The 24,467-nt window shown below is 40.0% G+C and overlaps 1 pseudogene; it reads left to right on the forward strand.

Moving 5' to 3' along the window:
* The first annotated feature begins 20,763 nt into the window (after positions 1–20,763).
* Positions 20,764–23,165, forward strand: LOC119250329 (heterogeneous nuclear ribonucleoprotein A3-like; annotated as a pseudogene).
* Positions 23,166–24,467: the final 1,302 nt, after the last annotated feature.

Here is a 24,467-nt window from a genome sequence, read left to right on the forward strand (position 1 = left end):
ATAAACAAAACAAACAAACAAACAAATAAATAAATAAATAAAAACATGCCTCTATAAAAAAAAAATAGCATTCTTTAAGGCTTATGCACCTAAAAACAGAGCATCAAAATACATAAGGCAAAAACTATAAGAACTGCAAACAGAAATAGAAGAATCCATTATTATAAGTAGAAACTTTAATATCCCTCCATAAAAAATGTACAGATACAACAAGCAAAAAATCAGTAAAGACAAAATTGTATTCAATAACACCATCACTAAACTCGATATAATTGACATCTATAGACTACTTTATCCAATAGCAGCAGAATATATAAGAGTTCACATAGAACATTCACTGAAATATACCACATCCTAAAATAGACCACATTCTGGTACATATATACCATGGAATATTACTCAGCATTCAAAAAAGATAAACACATGCCATTTGCAGCAACATGGATGGCGCTGGAAGGGATCATACTCAGTGAAATAAGCCAAAAAGAAAAAGAAAAATAGCAGATGGTCTCACTCATAGCAGGAATCTAGAAAACTTAAATAAGGGACCAGGAAAATGAATAACTATAAGAAAGTAAAAATCAAAATCAACAAAAAACTATGAACCAGAGACACTTTTTGGGGGGTGGGGAGCAGGAGGGAGGGATTGGGGTCAGAATGGGGGGTTGCAATTGTATGGGAGAATATAAAAATAAAATTTATTATTTAAAAAAAATAGACCACATTCTGTCTGTAAACACAGCTGAACAAGTTTATTAGACTAGAATGCATACAATGTCTATTTTCAGGTCAATGAAATTAAACTAGAAATCAATAATAGAAAGGTAGCTGGAAAATACCAAAGTAGTAAATTTATAGTGTTTAATGCATATGTAAGAAGATAAAAAGATCTAAAATCAACACTCTAGGATTCTTACTTAAGAAATTAGAAAGAAGGAGAGAAAATTAAATCCAAAGTTAGAAGAATATCCAAATGTTATCAGGAGAATATCTGGTCTTAGTACCAAAACCAGAGAGAGAAATAAAAGAAAAAAAACTATAGACTGATATCTCTCATAAACAAAGGTGTAAAACTCCTCAACTAAACAGTGACAACTAGAATCCAACCATGTATAAAAATAATTTTATACCACAACTAGTGGGATTTATCCCAGGTGTGCAAGGCTGACTCCACATTGGAAATCAGTTAATCTATCACATCACAACTGAAGAAATAACACACGATTATATCAATAATACAGATAAAAGCATTTGACCCAATCATTATAAAAATTCTCAGTATACTAGAAATAAAGGGAAGAATTTCTCAACTTGAGACAATCTACAAAGACCTGCAATTATCATTATCCTTCATAGTGAGAAGTTAGAAGCTCTCCCACTAAAATCAAGAACAGAAGCTCTCCCACTAAAATCAAGAACAAGCCAAGAAAGTCCCCTGTCACTACTCCATTGCAATGCTAACTGGAAGTCCTAGCTGAGACAAGATTAAGGTATCTTGACTGGGAAGGAATATAATTCATGTTCATTGATAACATGATTATCTATGTAGAAAATCTGAAATAATTGACAAAAATCCTGGAACTAATAAACAATTATAGAAAGTTGCAGGATACAAGTTGAACATATAAAAGTTAATCACTTTCCCACATACTAGCAAGCACCAAGTGGAATTTGAAATTTAAAACATGTTACCATTTATATTAGCCCTACCAAAAGTGAAATATTTAGAGATGCATCTAACGAATCATGTATAAGATCTATACAAGGAAAACAATAAACTCTAATAGAAGAAATCAAAGAAGAACTAAATAGATAGGGAAAATTCTATGTTCTTGAATCAGAAGACTCAATATGTAAAGATGTTAGTTCTCCCCATTTTGATCTACAAATTCAATATAATCCCAATCAAAACCCCAAGTTTTGTGTATATCAACAATACAATTCTAAAGTGTATATGGAGAGCCTCCCTGGTGGCACAAGGGGTGAAGATGCAACCTATGAGGCTGTCCTCAGCCTCTGCAGCACGGGTTCGATCTGTGGCCAGGGAGCAACCCATATGGTGCTGCAGACCTCTCCTGACGCGCCCGCTGCTCCCCTCAGCAGTGTACTTCGGTCCTTCTGCCTGCTCTGCTCCCCGCTCTGGCTCTGGTGAATTCTCTCACCCTCCCGCACTTCTGACTGTACCCAGTGCATGTATAAACAAAACAAACAAATAAAATAAATAAATAAAGCATGCCTCTAAAAAAAAATAAATAAAATAAATAAAAATAAAAACAAAACATTGAATTTCAACTTGTTCATCAAGAATGAAATCCCATCAGAAGAGCTAAGTGGCTTGTCTGACGTCATCACTGCATCTAAGCTCCACTAAGAGCTCAAGACTCCCGGAGTCCTCACTGCTTTCAGATCTTGAGCTCCTTCCAAATCATGAACTTATGTCTTCTGTAGACGTCAGCAGGTGTATTTTTTGGTCATTAAAACTAACTATGGGGAGGCCTCCCTGGTGGCACAAGAGGTTAAGCACAGCACTGTGAAGCTAGTCATAGCCTCTGCAGCATGAGTTCGATCCCCAGCCTGCCAGGTTGCTGCACACATGGTGCAGCAGACCTTTCCTATCTTGCTCACTGCTCCCCTCAGCAGTTCAGTTTGTGTTTCAGTAGATCTGCCTGTTCTGTTCCCCACTCTGTCTCTGGTGAATCCTCTCACCACCCCCACCCCATGCCTCTGGCCTGTACCCTAGTTCTTGTATGCATAAATAAATAAATCTTTAAAAAAAAAAAGTGTATATGGAAAGGCAAAAACCCCACAATAGCTATCACAATATTGAAGGAGAAGAAAAAAATCAGAGTTGATACTACTGCACTAAAACTTCTGTAAAGCTACAGAATCCATACAATGTAGTATTACTGAAGAATAGATAAACAGGTTTTGTCTGAATGTACCACAGTTTATTCACCCACTCAACGCGGCATCCATGGTTTTGGTTCCAAGTTTTGACTATTATGAATAAAGCTGTTATATACATCCTTGTGCAGGATTTTGTGTGGACATAAGTTTTCAACTACTTTCGGGTAAATATCAAGAAACGTAAATGCTGGATCATATGGTCAAAGTATGTTTAGTTTATAAGAAACCACCAAACTATCTTCCAAAGTAATTGTACACACCCTGATTTTCCCCCATGTCATTTACCGTATTCACAATGATATGTTTATTTCTGTTTATTTAGTATCTATCTTCCTAACCTGTAAGAAAAAAAAAAAAACTAACTTTTTGTTCCACATTCTTTTTTTTTTTTTTTTTTACTTTTGTATCATGTCTTTATTTTTTTTTTTTTTTTTATAAATTTTATTGTTATATTCCCCATACAATTGCAGCCCCCCCATTCTGACCCCAATCCCTCCCCTCCCGCCCCCGCCCCCCTAAAAGTGTCTCTGGTTCATAGTTTTTTGTTGATTTTGATTTTCACTTTCTTATAGTTATTCATTTTCCTGGTCCCTTATTTAAGTTTTCTAGATTCCTGCTATGAGTGAGACCATCCGGTATTTTTCTTTTTCTTTCTGGCTTATTTCGCTGAGCATGATCCCTTCCAGCTCCATCCATGTTGCTGCAAATGGCATATGTTTATCTTTTTTGAATGCTGAGTAATATTCCATGGTATATATGTACCACATCTTCTTGATCCAGTCATCTATTTTTGGGCATTTGGGCTGTTTCCAAAGCTTAGCTATTGTAAACAGTGCTGCTATAAACATAGGGGTGCAGGTGTTCTTTGGAATTGATGTTTCTGGGCCAAAAAAGAAAGCAGGAACAGCTATACTTATATCAGATAAAACAGATTTCAAACTCAAAAAGATAAAAAGAGACCCCAATGGTCACTACATTATGATCAAGGGGACAATACTTCAAGAAGAAATAACACTCATTAACATATACTCACCAAACGAAGGAGCACCAAAATATATCAGACAACTGTTGTCCTCTCTGAAAACAGACATCAGAGAAAACACATACGTAGTGGGAGACTTCAACACACCACTATCAACAATGGATAGATCAACAAGACAAAAAATAAGTAAAGAAACCAAAGCTCTAAATAAGGACCTAGAGCAATTGGGCTTAACAGACATCTATAGAACACTAAACCCCAAAAAAACGGAGTACACATTTTTCTCAAGCGCACACGGATCATTCTCCAGGATCGATCACATACTGGGGCACAAGACAAACATCAACAGATACACCAAGATTGAAATCATACCAACCATCTTTTCTGACCATGAAGGCATCAAACTAGAACTAAACCATAAAAAAGAAGGCAAGGAACTTTCCTACCTCATGGAGATTAAAAACCACACTACTGGAAGACCACTGGACTAATGAGGAGATCAAAGAAGAAATTAAAAAATTTTTTGAATTGAACGACAAGGAGGGCACCAATATCCTAAATGTATGGGATGCAGCAAAAGCAGTAATAAGAGGAAAATATATAGCAATAGAAGCTCACATCAAGAAACAAGAAAGAACTCAAAGAAACAACCTAATCTCGAAGCTCAAAGATCTAGAAAAAGAACAACAAAAAAACCCCAAAACCAGTAGAAGAAAAGAAATAATAAAAACCAAAGCAGAAATAAATGAAATTGAAACTAAAAAAACAATCCAAAAGATCAATGAAACCAAGAGCTGGTTCTTTGAAAAAATCAATAAAATAGACAAACCCCTAGCCAGGCTCACAAAGGAAAAAAGGGAGAAAGCACAAATAAACAGGATCATCAATGAAAGAGGAGAAATCACAACGGACACAGCAGAAATCAAAAGAATAATCAGTAACTACTATGAACAGTTATATGGAAATAAGTTTAATAATCTAGAGGAGATGGACAAATTCCTACAACTCTACAATCACCCAAAGCTAGATAAAGAAGAAATAGAACACCTAAACAGACCAATTACAATGAGCGAAATTGAAATGGTAATCAAAAACCTCCCCAAAAACAAAAGCCCAGGACCTGATGGATTTACAAATGAATTCTACCAAACATTCAGAGACGAATTAGTGCCTATCCTTCACAAACTCTTCCAAAAAATTGAGAAGGAAGGGACAATACCAAACACGTTCTATGAAGCCAACATTACACTAATACCAAAACCGAACAAGGACAACACTAAAAAGGAAAACTACAGGCCAATCTCCCTAATGAACACTGATGCAAAACTCCTCAATAAAATTGTTCCGCATTCTATTGCCGTTGTGAAATATAATGCCTGCCATCGGAAATTCACTGACAGATTATGTGCTAAATGAAAACAGAATGACTTCATAGCAATGTAACACTGTAATCTATGTGTCTCTTTGGAAATGAGGTTGGGTCTGAAGTAGGTAACAGGAAGCAGGAAAATACAGTTTTCCACCTATATTCCTATCTTATCACTTCTTGACTATGGGTTCTTATCTCCAAGACAATTTTTTTTTCTAGTGAGATAAACTAAAAAATAACTCTTTGTTTTCTTGGCTTCATAATTTCACATCAGTTCCTAATATGTGAAGTGGGGATGCAGCTTCTCTGCATGGTGTCTGGGAACACACAAGAAGATCTCTTGAGAGACATTCCTGTCCTAAATTACATCTGAGTCATTTTCTGTCTAGGAGGCTGGTTCCCTTAATGGCAAATTTATAACTAAATAGCTTACTACAAAGGTTAATTGCACAGAAAATGTAATCCGCAGACCACCAACTTTCCCATCTCCTTTTTCTGCAACTAGGCTGCTGTGAATGCTTGGCTTAAAAATGTCCTAAAATATTGACAAGGAAAGGAAAACAAGGAGAAATCTAACATCTGAAACCCATAATCTGGATCATTCTCTGTGTAAAAAGGAGTGTTGATGTTGCCCTAGAGGGAGAGTGGATGCTCATTGGAGCCATCACTACACAGCCTGGCAATGAAACAAAACCATCTTTTCTTTAGCAATTCCCAGCCCACAGCAGAGAGATGGGAGACAGATAGGTGTCCTACTTAGATTCATAAAACACCAGAGCTTTAGGGGACTTCACAATTCTCAAGCCCAAGTTCAAAAGCTCCTATATGCAGAAGCAAGTTTGGAGGACTTAAACTCAGGTCTCCACACTTGCAACCACGGCCTCTCAGGGAAGCATAGCCACTGCAGCAGATAATAGAGGATTAGAAGTGATTTCATAGAGCATTTCTTTATTGCCTCCATACCCAAGGGTGCCCCATCAGCAGTGACAGGCAAGAAACATGATCAGGGTTCTGTCATCAGGATGTCAGAGGACATCCTCCATCCACACCCACCCTGAGGACCCTACATTTGACTCTGGCTTGGATCAAATCAGGTTGTCAGAAGTGCTGTATTTTTAAACCACACACCTGCCTCCTGTCCTGAGTCAGCAAGAACTCTCTCCTGTACTCCAAGAATAACTGTTTCCATTATAAATAAGTGAAGGCATTGGATCCTGCTTGGTCATAAGTTTCCCATGTCATGACATAGTGCAGGACCAACTCCATCCCTCTACAACTCAAGGCCCTGACTGGATGCAGGGACCCAGGGCAGGAAAGTGGTCCTCTCCGTTATATGCTTTCAAGAGGATGATTTCAATTTATCTGGACTCACGCCTAGAGACAAAGGATTAACCAAAATAAAAACATATTTTGTCTTTTCCATCCTCCTCTGGGTAAAATGAGTCAGGCAACAGCTCTAGGAAAAGGAGTGACTGATGCTTGGTGATATAAATATTGGAACAACTTCTCAGCTGAGATCTCATTCAGTCTGCAAATAATTCCAACAATACATTGTGTAAAATTACTAACGTGTAAAATTATTAAACACAAAGTGTAAAATTATTAAAGTTCCCAAGATATAGTTTGGGAATCATGGTCAAAGTGGCCCCATGGCAGGACCACAGTTCTGAGTACTAGAAAGGAAAGTCACTGACAAACCATTGTCTTCATTATTCCTCCACCCTCTCTGTGTCTCCTTCTACCTGTATCTTTGCCAATCTGTTTGTCCATCTGTATCTCTCTCTCTCTCACACACACACACCTCAAGTTATTTTCACGGTACATTACAATGTAGGATGAGACTACTCCATTGAAGAAATCTAAACATTTTTCCCCAAAAGATATACGTCAGGATGCAGGAGAACAAAGAGATAATAAAGATGGGGCTTCCCTGGTGGCACAAGGGGTTAAGCACAGCACTGTGAAGTTATCCACAGCCACTGCAGCACAAGTTCGATCCCCGGCCAAGGAGCAACCCACATGGCGCAGCAGACCTCTCCTGTCTGGCCTGCTCCTCCCCTCAGCAGTGTATTTCAGTCAGTCAGCCTGCTCTGTTTCCCACTCTCTCTGGTGAATCCTCTCACTTCCTGCACCTCTGACCTGTATCCCAGCTCTTGTATGCATAAATAAATAAATCTTTAAAATAAACAAAGAGGTAATAAAGATAACCTAAATTAAGTGAAGTTTGGTCAACTTGAATTGAATTCTATCTGCCATGGTTACTAGAGAGACAACTACGATCCTTTATTCTGCTACACAAACAGTGAAATCTCATTGGATTTCCTGCTGCTGTTTTCTGAAAACCATTGCCTAAGCCACCAGCAGGGCTGCTAATTGAAGAGTTGAGCAGGTTTTTCCCTAAAAGTCAGGATGACACGGTGAAACTGGGCACATTGCCTCAGCTCCCCAAGCATCCTCTTGGAAAACATGCTCTTCTTCACATAAATGAAACTTGCAAGGCACAGCAGACAGAAGGCTGAAGGTCAAGGGATAAATTCCAAGTGATAAGACATGCTTTACTAGCTAAACTTATGTTCCCTGTGCCTCTGCTTATATGAGGCAAAACTCCAGGAGTGAGGAGCAGAAATTCACAGACTTCGGAGATGACGAATCTGGGTCAGAATTGAGAGAAGACTGTTCCCTGGCTGGGAAGTTGTCACTATTTATTGAAGAACAATATACCAGATAAATAGATGATAGGTAGGTAGATGGATGGATGGATGGATACAGACACACGCATACATACATTTAATTCCACACAGTAATGCAAGAATTTGTGTATCTGTGTATGTATATATACGTGTGAGTCCGTATGTGTATAATCTTGTTCTTATTTCTTTTAAGATTTATTTATTTATGCATACAAGAACTGGGGTACAGGCCAGAGGTGCGGGGGGTGAGAGGACTCATCAGAGGCAGAGTGGAGAACAGAACAGGCAGACTGACTGAAACACACTACTGAGGGGAGCAGCAGGCAAGGCTGGAGAGGTCTGCTGCGCCATGTGGGTAGCTCCCTGCTGGCCAGGGATTGAACTCTTCCTGTAGAGGCTGCGGACAGCTTCACAGTGACCTCTTCTGTCTCACCTGCTGCTCCCTTCAGCAGGTGACCTCACAGAGATCTTCTCTTCACAGTGAAGAGAAAAATCAAAACTCAGAAAAAAGGGAGTAAGTATATTGGTTTGTCTGCATATCAGAACTTGAGGCATCCACTTGAGTGTAGATAGTCTATTTCAAGATAAGCCCATAAGTAAGGGTAAGGGGTTGAGAGGCTGGTATCTTCTGGGCTGTACCTGCATGTCTGCCAAGAGAGGACCCCTGGCTTTGCTGGAGACCCTCAAGGCAGGAAAACTGACAGACTGACTCATTTGAGAAAAATGTTATCTGTGTGCATGGACCTATTCTCCATCATTATAGCTGAAATCAAAGGTGGACTGAATGGAAATGATGTGAGGCACAAACACCTATAAATGATGCGAAGCACAAACATCTATTACAGTGACCGGCCCATCTTCAAAGCCCATGCTCTCTGCATGCTCTCATATTATTTTTCTAGAACTGGGCATCAGCAGTATCAGGATATCCTTACCTTCCTAAGTATTCATTCCATGGCCCGTTCTTGCGGGTCCTTGCTCTTAAGGAGAAGTCACGGCTCAGTTGAAGACAACTCATTATTTTCCCCATGCCCTGGGTTCTTAAGTTTTAGAGAGGACTCTGGAACAGTTCTTGGAGATACATTAAATACACAGGTAATGAGTTCTCCATCATTAATTCATCATCAATAAACCCACAGTAAGTGAAAGAAAGTCACCTTGTCAATGTCTGCATCCGATGGTGAATTGAACTTAGTTGTTAAAGGAAATTCCAAGACAATATTCCAATTCTAGGATTTTCATGAGTAGATTCATATTTATGCTCATATGTGTATGTATGAATGGACACTTATACGTGAACAAGTCACAGTTCAACATTTCTTACAATCTAACAATATATCTTACACATTGTCTTAGTCTGTTTGGGAGCATAAGAAATATACTATAGGGCCTCCCAAGTGGCGCAGGGGTTAAATATCAGAGCTATCACCACCATGGCCTGAGTTCGATTTCTGGCCAGGGAGCTAACCCACATGTTGCAGCAGACCTCTCCTGTTTTGCTCGCTAATCCCCTCAGCAGTGTATTTCAGTAGATCTGCCTATTCTGCTCCCCACTCTGTCTCTGGTGAATTCTCTTACCCTCTGCACCTCTGACCTACACCCATTTTTCTATGCAAAAATTAAAAAAAAAATACTTAGAAAAAAGAAATACCCATAGACTAGTTGATTTAAACACTATTTTTCACAGTTCTGAAATTTGGGAATTCCAAGATCAAGGCGTCATTATATTCAGTATCTGGTGGTTTGAAGTTGTCTGTCTTCTTGTATTCTCATGGTGGAGTGCAGAAAGAGGTAGCAAACTCTTTCATGCCTTTTCCTATAAGGGCACCAGTTCTACCATGTGGATAATTATTTCCAAAGTCCCCACATCCAGAACCATCACACTGGGGATGAGGTTCCAGCACATGAATTCTGAGGTGGACACAAACATTCAGTCCATAACACATTATAATCATTCCCTATCATTAACATTTGGATATTATTTTTACTGTATAAATACCATATGATTTATTTAATCAGATCCTTACATTTATATTATTTCTAATTTTTGTTTCAATGAACTTCCTTGCACATTAATCACTTGCAAAGTCTTCCTGTAGGATATATTGCAAGCAACTGTTTTTGCAACTTGCTATTTGACAGATATTGCCAAAGTGTCTTACAAAGGCATTATACCTACTGATAATCTCCATTTAAATATATAAATATGTATCTCATTACCCCCTCACCAATAACATATTTCATGAATGCTTTATTCTTTAGGGAGTCTTCTTTTTATTTTGACATTTTCCAATTTATGATAATTTCTAGGTATTGCATGAAGATATTGTCTTTTTTTTTTTTTTAAAGATTTATTTATTTATTTATACAAGCACTGGGAACAGTCAGAAGTGCAGGAGGGTGAGAGAATTCACCAGAGCCAGAGCAGGGAACAGAACAGGCAGACTGACGAAATACACTGCTAAGGGGAGCAGCGGGCGCAGCAGGAGAGGTCTGCTCGCCACGTGGGACACTTGCCGAGCGGCCGGGGATCAAACCTGCGCTGCAGAGGCTGTAGGCAGCTTCACAGCCTCGTGCTCAACCGCTGCGCCACCAGGGGAGGCCCCTGTCATTTATTTTTGCCTTGAAATTTATAGAATGACTTTCCTCCTACTGCTTTAACACTGTTTCTATTTGTATCTGCCACTGTACCAATTAGCTTTTGCTGTGTAACAAGCCACCTCTAACTTAGTCACTGAAAGCAACAGCCATTTATTTATAATAATAATTATTTTTAATTATTATAATTATTATTTATATTATATTATTTATAATTATTATTTATAATTATTATTTATAATTCTGCAGACCAGATAAGATGGGTTCAGCTGGGTGGTTTTCTATCCAGAGTGAATGTACTCATGAAGGTCATGCTAAGGTGGTTCATGTGTTTTTCAAGGTGTTTCTCATCTTTCAGAAGGATAGCTTATTCTAAAGAACCTAGTACAGCTCCAAAAAAGAGTGGGAACATGCAAAATGTATGGAGGCGTCAGCTTAGAACTGATACAATATTACTTCTGTTACATTCTGTTGGTTAAAGCAGGTGCCATGGTCAGCCCAGAATTGAGAAATAGGAAAAGGCATTTTTCACTGACTTTTTTATGGGAGAAGCTAAATTCTTAATTTTAGAATCAAGACATGTGTGATTATTTTGGGCAACTCCTTTGCTTTATAAATGAGCAAATGAGATTCAAAGTAGATGAGTAGTTTATTCATCACACAGGGGTCACACAGCTTGATAGTGAGTATAGCTGTTCTCTGCAATGGACTGATCCAATGAGAAAATATGGTAGAGGAATAAAATGACAATGAGGTAGGCAAGATGAGTCATTGGTGCTGAGAATAATGAAAATTTCTGTTTCATCTGCTTGCTCGGGGTAAGTCATAAAAAACTGCCCTGCCCCCACTTCGTATAACATTACTGCGATATTTCCTCAGTAAGCTTATTTTTTAAGATAGGTGATTTATGGCATGAAGCCTTGTAATTATAGGCACCTTTAAAGACCTCTTCAAGACAAATGGCACAGGTGTTGAAACACTGATATGAGCCAATTTGGGTTTTTCAAAACAGGAAAAGGACACAAGGGGCAGAAATTTTCAGTAAAGTTGTCATTTTTCATTAATATTCCAAGAAGAGTATGGCAGTTCATTGCTTGCAATTCATCTTTGTTCTTTTGTATACATTTCAATGAGTTTTCTTAAATTCCATTGGTAAATAGCAGATATCATGGTCTCTTTATTAAAACTAGGGAGCAACTAAGCATAAAATGAAATATGACTTGTCTCCAACAAGCCCAGTGTTACCATTAAAAGGAAAGTTTCATCAGCATAGATTGCACTTGTAAATTTTGCTGAGTTATATTTTTATACTTTACAGCTCTGATCTGAAATTAAAAAAAAAAAACACACACTCAAGCTACCATTAGGCAGAGTACGTGATTCACAACAATAAACAATAAAGATCCTTTCCTTATACTAGTTATTTTGTAGAACCTATAGCTTCAAGCCGCTGTTTGGACCTACACAGTCACGGTTGAAGAGGAGTGTGTGAGCAGTTTGCGATACATGTTTTGCTTTTATTAATGTGAAGTTTTACCGAACACCCGATTTTCATGGTAAGAAAAAATACAATGTAGAAGTGAGGATAAATATACACTTCTGCCCCATCCACTTCAAATCTCTGGTGGTGCAGCGGGTTGAGCACAGCACTGTGAAACTGTCCTCAGCCTCTGCAGCACCAGTTTGATTCCCAGCTGGCCAGGGAGATACCCACATGGTGTGGCAGATCTCTCCTGTCTCTCAGCAGTATTTTCAGTGTGTCTGCCTGTTCTGCTGCCCACTCTGTCTCTGGTGAATCTTCTCACCCTCCCACACCTCTGGCCTATACCCCAGTTCTTGTATAAATAAATAAATAAATCTTTTTTTTAAAAAATGCCACTTACTTCCTATGAAGTAATCACCATTTCATTTTAGTATATAGCTTTCTAGATATAAAACATAAAGGTTTTTTTTAAACATGAACAAAATTCTTCCCTACATTTTTGTTTAAACTCACTTTTCTACATTTAATCATATGCCCTAGGTATCTTCCCACGCTGTTATGCAGAGATGGGTACTTTTTCACTGCTACATAGTATTTCACAGTTTAGAATTTTCATAATTTGACTATCCCCTTGCTGATGTACCTATACATTATTTTTTATGTTTTACTGTTACGAGTAATGTCACAGTGAATATTCATATGGTATGTATGTGTGTGTTGTTGTTGTTATTCCTAAATGCATGAGTATTTCTGTAATACAAATCCTTGGAATGGATTGCTAGGTAAAAGGAATAAGCACGTTAGATTCAACAAATCTTGTCAAATTGTGCTCACAAAAAAAGACTGTATAAATTATGTTCTGTATTTTTTGCTACAAATGGGGTTCAGAAAGCTCTGCCCCCCTCCAGAGACTGTTACACACAGATTCTAATGGACCACTCCTAGAGATGTGACTGGGGCAATTTGAAATGTGACCCAGAAAGTCATACTTTTTAATATACCTTCCAGAAGCTTCTAGTGTTCTTAATCTTTGCTTCACTCTCTGAGAATTGCCTCTTTAGTAGGTAAGTCCCAACCCACTGATGACTTCTTCCTGCTGAGCAGAATACACTTAATATAGATAAATAGGTAATTTCCTGTCCTTATTCCCAGCTATCCGTCTCTGTCCTTTCCAATAAGAGAAGGGATGGGTATATCTGCATACATAATTTGCTAACCAGGCCTGGGAACCCCATGGACTTGGAGATATTATTCTGTTTTGAGACAGAAAATTTACATAATATGTTTATAATAATAATAATTGCTCTTGGAGAGAAATAATCCTATAGTCAGCTGCAGGAAATGCCATATTTAATCAAATCTAAGATGCTAAGGAAGAAAAATGTTGTCATTTATAAGTGTAAGATGTCTTCTATTTCAGTAGCATTCTAATTTCAGAGATCTTAAAATATGAGAAAATCTCGGACTTAGAATTGTTGAAATATGGATATTTGTACAAGCTGTTGGACATGCACAAAGGGAACCACCAAATCACGTGCACCTACAGAAGAGGATCATCATGTCACCTTCTGAAGGAGTGAGCCTATGGAGGTCATTTGGTCTGCTGAGCATTTATCCATGTATATGAGTTGGGGAATAGGTAGACTTGCTATGCTTGATAGCGGACAAACAAGAAGGAAAGTCAGTGAGTCATACCAGGAAAAGGAAGAGAGGTAAAAAATCTGGGAACTGCAGGAAGAAGAGCAAGAAGCTTAAACACATATTCACACGCATACTCACACACACTCTCACTCAAACACGCACAGGGGAATCCTTAGATGTGGGAAGTACATTGAAATTCCTTTCTCCTTCTGTTTACCAGATCTTCAGTAAGGTTGACATTACTCATTGACAGTGTTTATATGACTGGGTTCTTTGGGAATGCTTAAGTTTTATTTCCACCTTGCTGGCAAGAAAAGACAGAGAAACTCAAAATGGGGGGAACTGAAGGATGAAGAAATCATTGACAGCCTGTTGTCAACATTGAATTTCAGGGCCTCCCCGGTGGCGCAGCGGTTGAGCGCTGGGTTACGAAGCTGCGCTCAGCCTCTGCAGCGCCGGTTCAATCCCCGGCTGCTTCCCGGCCACCGGAGGAGGGTCCCACATGGCGCGCAGACCTCTCCTGCCGCCCGCTGCTCCCCTCAGCAGTGTACTTCGGTCCTTCTGCCTGCTCTGCTCCCCGCTCTGGCTCTGATGAATTCTCTCACCCTCCCGCGCTTCTGACTGTACCCAGTGCATGTATAAACAAAACAAACAAAATAAATAAATAAATAAAGCATGCCTCTAAAAAAAAATAATAAAAAAATAAATAAAAATAAAAACAAAACATTGAATTTCAACTTGTTCATCAAGAATGAAATCCCATCAGAAGAGCTAAGTGGCTTGTCTGACGTCATCACTGCATCTAAGCTCCACTAAGAGCTCAAGACTCCCGGAGTCCTTACTGCTTTCAGATCTTGAGCTCCTTCCAAATCATGAACTTATGTCTTCTGTAGACGTCAGCAGGTGTATTTTTTGGTCATTAAAACTAACTATGGGGAGGCCTCCCTGGTGGCACAAGAGGTTAAGCACAGCACTATGAAGCTAGTCATAGCCTCTGCAGCATGAGTTCGATCCCCAGCCTGCCAGGTTGCTGCACACATGGTGCAGCAGACCTTTCCTATCTTGCTCACTGCTTCCCTCAGCAGTTCAGTTTGTGTTTCAGTAGATCTGCCTGTTCTTCTCTCCATTCTGTCTCTGGTGAATCCTCTCACCCCCTACACCTCTGGCCTGTACCCCAGTTCTTGTATGAATAAATAAATAGATCTTAAAATAAAAACAACTCTGGGGTAGAAATTTCTGGACTCCAGGAGACCCAGGAAATTCAGTGGATTATTCTGTTGCCTCTTTCTCTGTTCAAACAATATTACGCAACCTCCAGCAAGGACAGTGGCTGTAGTCCTTTTGTAATTTCTCCCCCCATATTTACCCATATGTCCAAACAGTTGTACTACTCCCAACCTGACCCTGGCATAAAAGCACGGTGGTCATGGAAGCAGAGTCTTGCTCTCACAATTGAGTATCTGCTACCAAAAGGTGTGGTTCATTGAGCTCTCTTATGAGCCCTGCTGAAAAGGAATGATGGCCATGGTGTGGGCCAAGAGTCCAGCCATGACATCTCTGAGTGTGCAACTCACAGCAACTCCTCTACTCTGGGTGCTCCCAGCCTAAGACCCAAACTGTCTTAATGGAGACAACCAGATCCATTGGTATAAAATTTTTTTAAAAACAGGAAAATTGGACTTTATCAAAATTAACAATGTCTGTTTGTCAAACAATTAGGAATTTAAAAAGTCAAGACATGAGAAGAATATGTAAACTGTATTTGGAAAAGTGCCATTCAGAATCTATAGGGAACTCTGATTACTCAATATAAAGGAGATAAATGTTTGATGTAAAATAAAATGTGCAAAATATTTGAATGAATTCTATTGAATGACTGCAAATTACCTGAAGACATGCTCAATAACACTAGACTTCAGGGAAATGCAAGTTAAAACTACAGTGATATCAGTGATATATCTCCCCACCCCTACTACACGGTGTTAAAAAGAATGAACATTTCAAGGATTAGTGAAGAGATAGAGCAAGAAAGAAGTGAAACTTGTCGGAAAAGAGGCAGGCAATATTTTGTAAAGTTAAATGTGTACTGGCGATGTGGCTCAGCAATTCCACTCTCAGAAACTACCCAAGAGAACTGAAGACCTAACTTTCTGCAAACAGTTGGACACAAGTGTTCACTGCAGCTTTATTTTAATAGTCCAAACTGGGAACAATCCAAATGTTAACCACCTACTGAGCAGTAAACAGGTACTATGGAGGAATATTAATCACCAATGAAAAGGAACAACCTTACAGAAATTGTGCAGAGTGAAAAGGAATGTGTGACATGGTATCACTCATATTAAACTATAAAAGAGGAAAATTGAATTTATAGCAACAGAAATAGATCAGTGATTTTTCTGGATTATGGATGGCAGAGGGTTTAACTACAAATAAGTAGAAGGGAAACTTCTGGAGTGATGCTAATATTCTGTGTTTTGATCGTGTTGGTAATATGTGTCAAAGTTATTTACCTGAACACTTAAAATGGGAGTGATCTTTTGAATGTACGTTTTACTTCAATAAATTTGATCACAGAAAACAAATAGGCATGGATCTACTAAGGATGACTGTGTAAATGAGCTTCTCCACCTCTCCTCTGTCTCCTGGTGAGAATTGTTCTTAGGAAGAGTTCTCTCATGTACCTTTCATAGGGATGCTATTCATCCCATAAGAGCATGTTAGGGCTCTATGGGGGTACTGGTGATTTAGTTCTCCATTATGCTGCAGAAAATGAAATGAGAAGTGGATTCCATGTGACACTTGCATTTATTTGTACAGAAACAAAAGACTTGCTAAGAAGAATGACACTCTGTTGTGTGGATGTCACTTCTGATTGTCAAGTTGCAGAAAACATTCAGCTAAGTCTTCAGCTTGTTAAACCTGAAAGAGCTGTTTACAGGTTTTGTATTTTCCTCATGTGAACTATTAGCATCCCATTTAATTTGCAAAGGCAGAACAAGTTTTCTTGATGGCTTGGCTCCTTTGGGATGAATGCTGAGAACAGCACTCAATTTTATACCAGTGGATCTGGTTGACTCCATTAAGACAGTTTGACTCTTAGGCTGGGAGCACCCAGCCTAGAAGAGTTAAAGTGCCTTGTGCACTCAGAGATGTCGTGCCTGGACCAATGGTTAGCCCACACATCATTCCTCCTCAACAGGGTTCATGAAATATGAGTTTACATATTTTTCTCATGATCTATGACTTGACTTTTAAAATTCCTAATTGTTTGACAAGCAGATATGGTTAATTTTAATAAATTCCAATTTACCAGATTTTTAAAAATATTATTTGTAAAAGCATATCATGTCTAGAAATCTCTGGGTATCCTTGGTCATAAACTCTCCTATCTTTCCTTCTAGAATTTTATAGTTTTACCTCTTGTGTTTAAGTCTATGATCCGTTTGAAAAACACTGTGGTTGTTTCTTATAAACGAACACTTTTCATATAACCCAACAATTCCACTCATAAATAATTATTCAAGAATAAAATATATTCACAAAATAAAAATATATGCCACAAAAGACTTTAGTATCAATAATCATAGCAGCTTTATTCATAGGACCCAAAGCTACGAAAAACCCAAATGTCCAACCGCAAAGGAATTGATAAGCTGTCTGTGTATCCTCATGTATACATTCGGCAATAGAAGGAAACAAATTACTTATAAATACAGCATTGAAGACTCTCACAGCTATTAGGCTGAGTGAAGGAAGCTATCCTCAACAGAGTATATATACTATATATTATTGCATTTGTGTGAAATTCTAGAGAGGGTAAAAATAAAATCTAGTCTAATTTCTATAGTGATATAAATCTAATTTCACTGTAGAAATTAGATTAGTGGTGGTAGATAAGTTGGAAATTGAGCAAAGGAAGTTCAGGAAGAGGTATGAAGAAACCCTGAACAGAAGGGGAAAGTGGAAGAATGTTCTGTATCTTTCTTAATTGGGATGGTAGTTAAATGGGTGGTTGTATTTGCCAAAAGTCATTGACTTTTAAATTTTAAATAAATTTTAAATAGGTGAATTTACTGTGCAACTTTATACGATTTTATTGTATAAAGTTTGACACTTTAAATGTTGCAATTGTATTAGGGTCCTCTGGAGAAACAGAAAAATAGGATGGATGGGTGGATAGAGAGATGACAGATAGATAGAATGATAGATAGATAGACAGATAGATAATAGATTGGAACATAGATGGATAGATAGATGATAAAGAGAGAGAGAGAGAGAGAGAGAGAGAGAGAGAGAGGTTTAATATAGGGATTGCAACGTGTGGTTATGAAGACTAAGAAGTCCCACTTCTATAGTCTACAAGTTGGAGAACTTGGAGAATCAGGAAAGCTGGTTGTGTAATTCACTCAAAAACAAAGTCCTGAGAATCAGGGAGCAGATGGCTGAAGTTCTGATCTGCATCTGAAAGTCAACGTCCAAAGCCTGAAGAAGATGGTGTCTCAGCTCAAGCAGAGAGAGGAGAATCTGCCCTTCCTCTGCCTTTTTGTTCTATCGGTGCCCTCACCAGATTGGAGGTTGCCCACCCACATTGGAGAGGGCCATCTGCTTTATGCAGTTCACAATGAAAATGCTGATCGCTTCAGGAACAACCTCATGGACACATCCAGAATTAATTTCTTGCTAGTTATCTGGGCATCTTAGACCAGCCAAGTTAACACATAAAGTTAATCATCACAGTAACTACCTGCTTATTTGGGTGAGTGCCACTTAGAGTCCTTCCTTGTTAGCCTCCAACCTTCCGAGATCAAGGACCACATTGATTTGTGGCTCACCATTGAACCCTCAGCACCTACAAAGCACAGTATCTAGCAAATGGAAGGTGTTCAACAAATAATTTGTTAGGGAAGGAAAAAGGAGGAATACACAATCATATTTACAAGAAATACAGGAAATTACATACCTTAGTGTAGGGTTGAATCCACCAAGTAAAAGAAAAGGACATCCGAAGTTCAGGGAGAAGAGAAATAAATCTGTGTGTTCCAAAGCAGTGGCAGAAGACAATTTGAAAGAAGTGAGTTCTAAAAAGGATTAGATGGTGCATGGGTGCATTGGTGAAGGAAATTCTATGGGGATTAAGCCCGAGGGGGTGGGGGAAAAGCAAGTCTTGTTTAAAAATGAAATAATAAAATAATAAAAATAAATAAATAAATTTACCATCTAACAAAAAAAAAAAAATGAAAAGGATTAGAATTTGAAGAAAAGGAGTATTAGAGATATGGACTGCCTGGCGGAGAAGACTTCGTGAATAATGCCATGGAGGTAAGTGAGTGATAAATGAAGAAGCAGAACTTCACGAATCTCTGTCTCCCTCCCAGTGCCTGCAGGCCAAGACTCCATCCTGCCACTTTAGCCTCATGCCCCAAAACCAGGCCACTCTCCTTCCCTAGCTACCTGTGCCAGGCGACCTTGGGGCGACTGCTGTGGCAGCTCGTCTCACCCATGCTGAGCGTGGGATGACTTTGAACCTTCTCACTGCTGCTCTGGGAGGCCCTGGTGCTTAATGGAGGTCCCGGGCCTGGGGCACACAGCAAATGGGCTTCAGAGAGAGCATCTCGGGTCTTCCCAGCACCGCGCACACCGGAGACAGCAAATTACAAGCTAAAAATTCATTACATTTGTGAAAAACCTGAATTTATTTAGACAAAAGCAGATGGAGAGGATGGATAATCTCGTTACATTTCAGCACACTACACTTTATTCAGAAGAAATGAAACATAACGCATTATGCACTGCTTTCTTTCCATCTGCTTTCCCTTGCTAAAATTCAGGTTTATTATTAATACAATGAACTCATCTTACCTCCCTCTCAATTCCATTAGCCCCTATTCCTAATTAAGTTTTGTTCCCCTTGTCCTTTTTCAACAGCTCAAAAATTCTCTTTCAATGTAGTTATTTTCCCCAGATCTCAAATCATTTCTACAGATGAAATGCTGGTTTGAGGCATATGAAATGTCTCAATCAAATTATCATTTTCTCAAATGTTAAGAAATTATCCAGGCCCTTCTGTTCCCCCAAAATCATTTGTACTGGCTTAAAGGACAGATTCTACAGAGGATTGAGACCAACTCTTGACTTAGGTTTCGGGAAGAGGACGGCAGAGTCATCTCCCTGAGGTTCTGAGTGTTGGGCTGTGGACAGCCTCGTTATGCGCCAGCATATTCGTTTTCCTGTTCCTCCCCCCAAGCATTGTTTTCCTCCAAAATGAATATAATGAGTAAAGCACATCTCTCAAGAAAATTCCAAGTCTCTGATATGGTACAGACAGAAGAAAAGTTTGTAAAACAGTACTTACAGGGATGCAGTGACTCGAAGACAAATCCAAGCTCTCCCTGTAATCAAGTTCATGTTCAAATAGTTTAAGATTTCAGACGGTTGCCCCTTACCAAGAGCAGTGTGAGTAGGATTGTCATCAGCTGCTCTGGCCTGGGGAGTCAGACACAGACCAGACCCCCTAACGCTTTTCCAGTCAGGTGGGAGCTGAGCCCACCAACCTCAGCCAACATCCTTTGAGGTCACATGTGCCTGCCTGACAAAAGGAGTTCATCCTGGGGATTAAAACAACACACTGGAATCAGCTCTCAGATTTCACCTGTGCCCCATCCACTAAGGTGAACATGCTCATCAGTTTGTGCCTCAGTTTCCTCATTTGTAAAACAGGCCTCGTGATTCAAACCCACTCAGACTTACTGTGAAGATCAGACATGAGGAAGCATGAAAGGCACTCAGCATGGTGCTGGCACACGAGAGCTTGCAAATATTGGCCATTGTGAATATGGCAACTACTTACTCCATGCCTGCTACTATCCAGGGAAACCATAAGTCTCGAGAATCAGACCCTAATTCATGCCTGCATACGTACTTCTGTACCCAAAGATGTAGGAAATCAGCCTACAACTAAATCCTCAGCCACTTACACCAAAAATGGAAGAGACCAAAATTTGGGGTCAACCCCTCTTTTGGCTGTTGCATTCCTTAGGCTGAGAACACTGGGAGGTTTGTCTTCCTTTCCTTTTTGTCCTAAAGATTCGGCATGGGTACAGAAAGTCTGCTATTGGCATTCGAAAATCGACAAGGAAGACCTATGTACCTCTCTTCTTCAAAATCGGGAGCTGGATCACAGAGAGCTGACCTGGCCTCTGGCCTTTCACTCTAATTGATTCTGGGTCAATGGCTGACCTCTAAGACAGCAAGCTGCAGTAGCCCAGACACTCAGGCTCAATTAACAAGCATCTTTACTTGCTATCTGTTTCATGCCTTGGACAAGGTACCTCCCTGACCAGGTGCTGTTCTTCCTCAGAGCAAGCACCCCGCTGACCCCAGGCCAGTTCATCCCACACTTTCAGTCAACAACAGATTCACTCGCACCTTTATTACACCCTTGGAACCTTCCAGAATGAACCCACATAAAGCACTGCTGCGGAACTGGCGAGCAAGTTTGTTTTTTATGACTGCTCCTGGGTTCTTAGAAGAGAGCACAATTTCCCAAACTTAAATCTTCTAAATTGGAATTGCCACCTTTAAAGGGTAAGCTGACCCAATGTCCTTGCTGGTCAAAGAAACTTCCTCTAAATGCAGAGGAAAATTAACACATTCCTTTTCAGATACTGGGCAGCAGAGTCCTTGTGTAGGTGGGAACATTGGCTCAAATCAAATTGTTGAAGGTGTTTTATTTTTATAGATAGAAAAATTACACAATGTTGGTGCTTTCTCCCTCCCCCCTCCGCCTGTCTCTCACTCATCCATCAAATGGCTGTTCGTTGGCACTTCTGAATCCTCCAAAATGGGTCTGCCCTCACTCTTGGAGGAGACACAGTCTGGTTGGAAGGGCTCAGAGGAATCACGTACCTGCAGCTCCAGAGAGGGCAGAACAGCAGCTAAGTCAGGAGAAAATGTCACTGCCGAGCATGCACACAGACCAGCCCCCTGCCCAGGTGACAGCAGGCTGCACAGTGAGCTGCACCGTGTTATAGGAGGTAGGGAGAAAACAAATACCTCTGATCTGTAGGTGTGTGTGCTCGGGTGAGGATCTAGGCTATGGCCCCTAGGAATAGGGAGATGACGTGAGGACAAGGAAGGCAAAGCATTACATGAAACCTAGGGCTCCTGAGCCAGGTCCCTTGGTTCACACACCATCTCTGCCTGCTAATTGTGTGATCTTCTCTATCCCTAAAACCACATGGGGTTGGTATAAGAGCTGAAAATTAGAACATATGCACTATATAGAATTAGAACATATACAACATATACACATATACACTGTTGATATGTTGAAAAGCTTTGTGACAATGAACTCTAGTTGAAAGAGGCAACTCTGGTCTCAAAATGGAGATAAAATAACCACCCTGTTTCCACCCAATCAACACTGCAGCTATTGCCAGCCAGGGGTTGGGGGTGGCCAGGGGTGTGAGGAGGCAGGAGGTGGGGGGAGGGGAGGGTCATGCTCCAAACAAACCAGAGCAGTTGAGAAAACTGTTCATTGGGGATCTGGGCTCTGAAGCTACAGATGATGGTTTAAGGGAACATTTACAGATTGTCTGGTGGTGAGACTCCCAGGGGCACTAGCTGTGTGAAATGCTGTTGTGTGGAAGAGGTGGATGCAGCGATGTGTGCTCCATCATGCAGAGTTGATGGGTCTGCAGTGGAAACAAAGGCAGCTGTTTCTAGACAGAATTCCATAAAGCCTGATCTCACCTAACAATGAAGACGATTTTTGATGATAGTATTAAAAATTCAGAAGAACGTCATTGGAGAGACTACTTGGAAATGTATGGCAAAACTGAAACCATAGCAGTAAGGCCTGATCTCACCTAACAATGAGGATGATTTTTGTTGGTAGTACTAAAAATTCAGAAGAATGTCATTGGAGAGACTACTTGGAAACATATGGCAAAACTGAAACCATAGCAGTAAGGAAGTCAGACAGAGAGAGGGGAAAAGAGAAAGGATTTGCTTTTATAGCATAATGATTATGACGCAGTAGATTATATTATCTAGAAAGACTACTCTCTTGATGAGCACAGGTGTGTAGTGAGAACTTCTCTAAACAAGAAATGCAGTCTGCTGGATGGTAAATAGGTCATGGAGGTGGATCTGGTAACTTTATGGGCAGAAGAGGACACTTTGGAGGTGGTGGAGATAACTCTGGCTGCAGTGGAAATTTTGGTGGAAGAGGAGGTTATGGTGGTAGTGGACTAGGATTTAGTAACCGAGCTGGTAAATATGACCGTAGCATGGAGGATACGAAGCTTACAATGAAGGAGGACATTTTTGTGGTGGCTGGTGACTAACGTGGTGATAAGAACTATGGTGGTGTTGGAAATTACAGTGGACTACAACCATCAAAATATGGACCCATGACGTGGGGGCAGTCCCCTTGGTTCTGGTTATGGATCTGCTGGTGGAAGAAGTGATTATGGTAGCAGAAAGTTCTAAAATTTCAGCAGAAAAGGGCTATCATTCTTAGCAAGAGCGTGAGCGAGGAGTTGTCAGGAAGCTGGAGGTTACTTTGAGATAGACATCCCAAAGCCATTAGAGGAGCTATAAAAATCTGCCACCGAGGGACTGATGATCTATTGTCAGAAAAGTTACTGCAGCTTAAACATGAAACCTGGTTCAGGGCTCTTATAGCCACATTTTGCAATGAGTGCAGCTCTTGATGACTGCAGGTGAATTGGGGTTTGGGGGAGGGAGCAGGCTCAGAGACTGAGGACCCCAGGCAGGCTCTTTCTCTGTTCTTGTCTTTGGTGAGGAAAGAACTCAACATCAAGACCAGAGTTACAGAAAAGCAGGAGATTTATTGAAGAAGAACAGGAAAGCTCTCTGAATGGAGAGAGGTCCTGAGTGGGTCACCACTGAGGGGGCGAGAAATAGGTGCTTATATGGGTCTCGTGGTCAAGGATAGGGGTTTGGTGCTTGGGTGTCTTTGCATTGCATCTTGCTGAATGGCTGCACCTGCAGGGTCTCCTAGGCTACGGAGGCCCACTGAGTTGGCCCACATTTCCTGGCCTACCTTTTCAAAACTAACATCGGCCCATTGATATAGCATTATGTTATTGTATTGGTGTTCTAGACATTCCACTCTTAACTGGGTTGGGGTAGGAGGGGGCACCCTCCTGGCTCCAACCTATTGTTTCTCATTCAGTCTGATAAATGGACTTGGGCCTTAGGGGACCCTGTTCCTACTGACTACCTATTTCCTAAAGTCCTCCTTCACATGTCCAGTCAATTTGATATACGTTCCTGAGATCTTTTATGTGTGGTAATATTTTTCTCATTTCACCAGGTATATTGTCCTGTAAATGAAAACACTGGAATAAAAAATTAAGGAATTTTCAACTTAAAAAATGAAATAAAAAATTAAGGAATTTTTATCTCAACAAAGAACCTCATTATCTCGTGTCACTCTCTGCCCTCAACAGCCTCCTGTCACAGAAAGAACAGGAAGAGCCAAACCTCCCACTGCGAGCCTGGACACCTCCCCCTACTGATTTTTCTAGCCTCAGGTGCCCTGATGCTCCCCTAGTGACTCAGGTCCAGCAACAATAACTAAGGTTGTTTGCTTAAATACAGAGACCTTTCTCCCCCTCAGGACTCTAGCTGGGTTGTTCTCACATCTAAATGGCTGCCCGCACCCCACTCCCACCTTCTCTGGGCTTGTTCCTGAACTTTACTCAATGCTACCTCTCTCTGTCCCTTTAAAATAAAAATGCATTTTTATTTATTTATTATTTTTTA

This window comes from Talpa occidentalis, unplaced genomic scaffold (assembly GCF_014898055.3).
Source record: "Talpa occidentalis isolate TD23 unplaced genomic scaffold, MPIMG_talOcc4v2.1 talOcc4.17, whole genome shotgun sequence".
Classification (NCBI taxonomy): domain Eukaryota; kingdom Metazoa; phylum Chordata; class Mammalia; order Eulipotyphla; family Talpidae; genus Talpa; species Talpa occidentalis.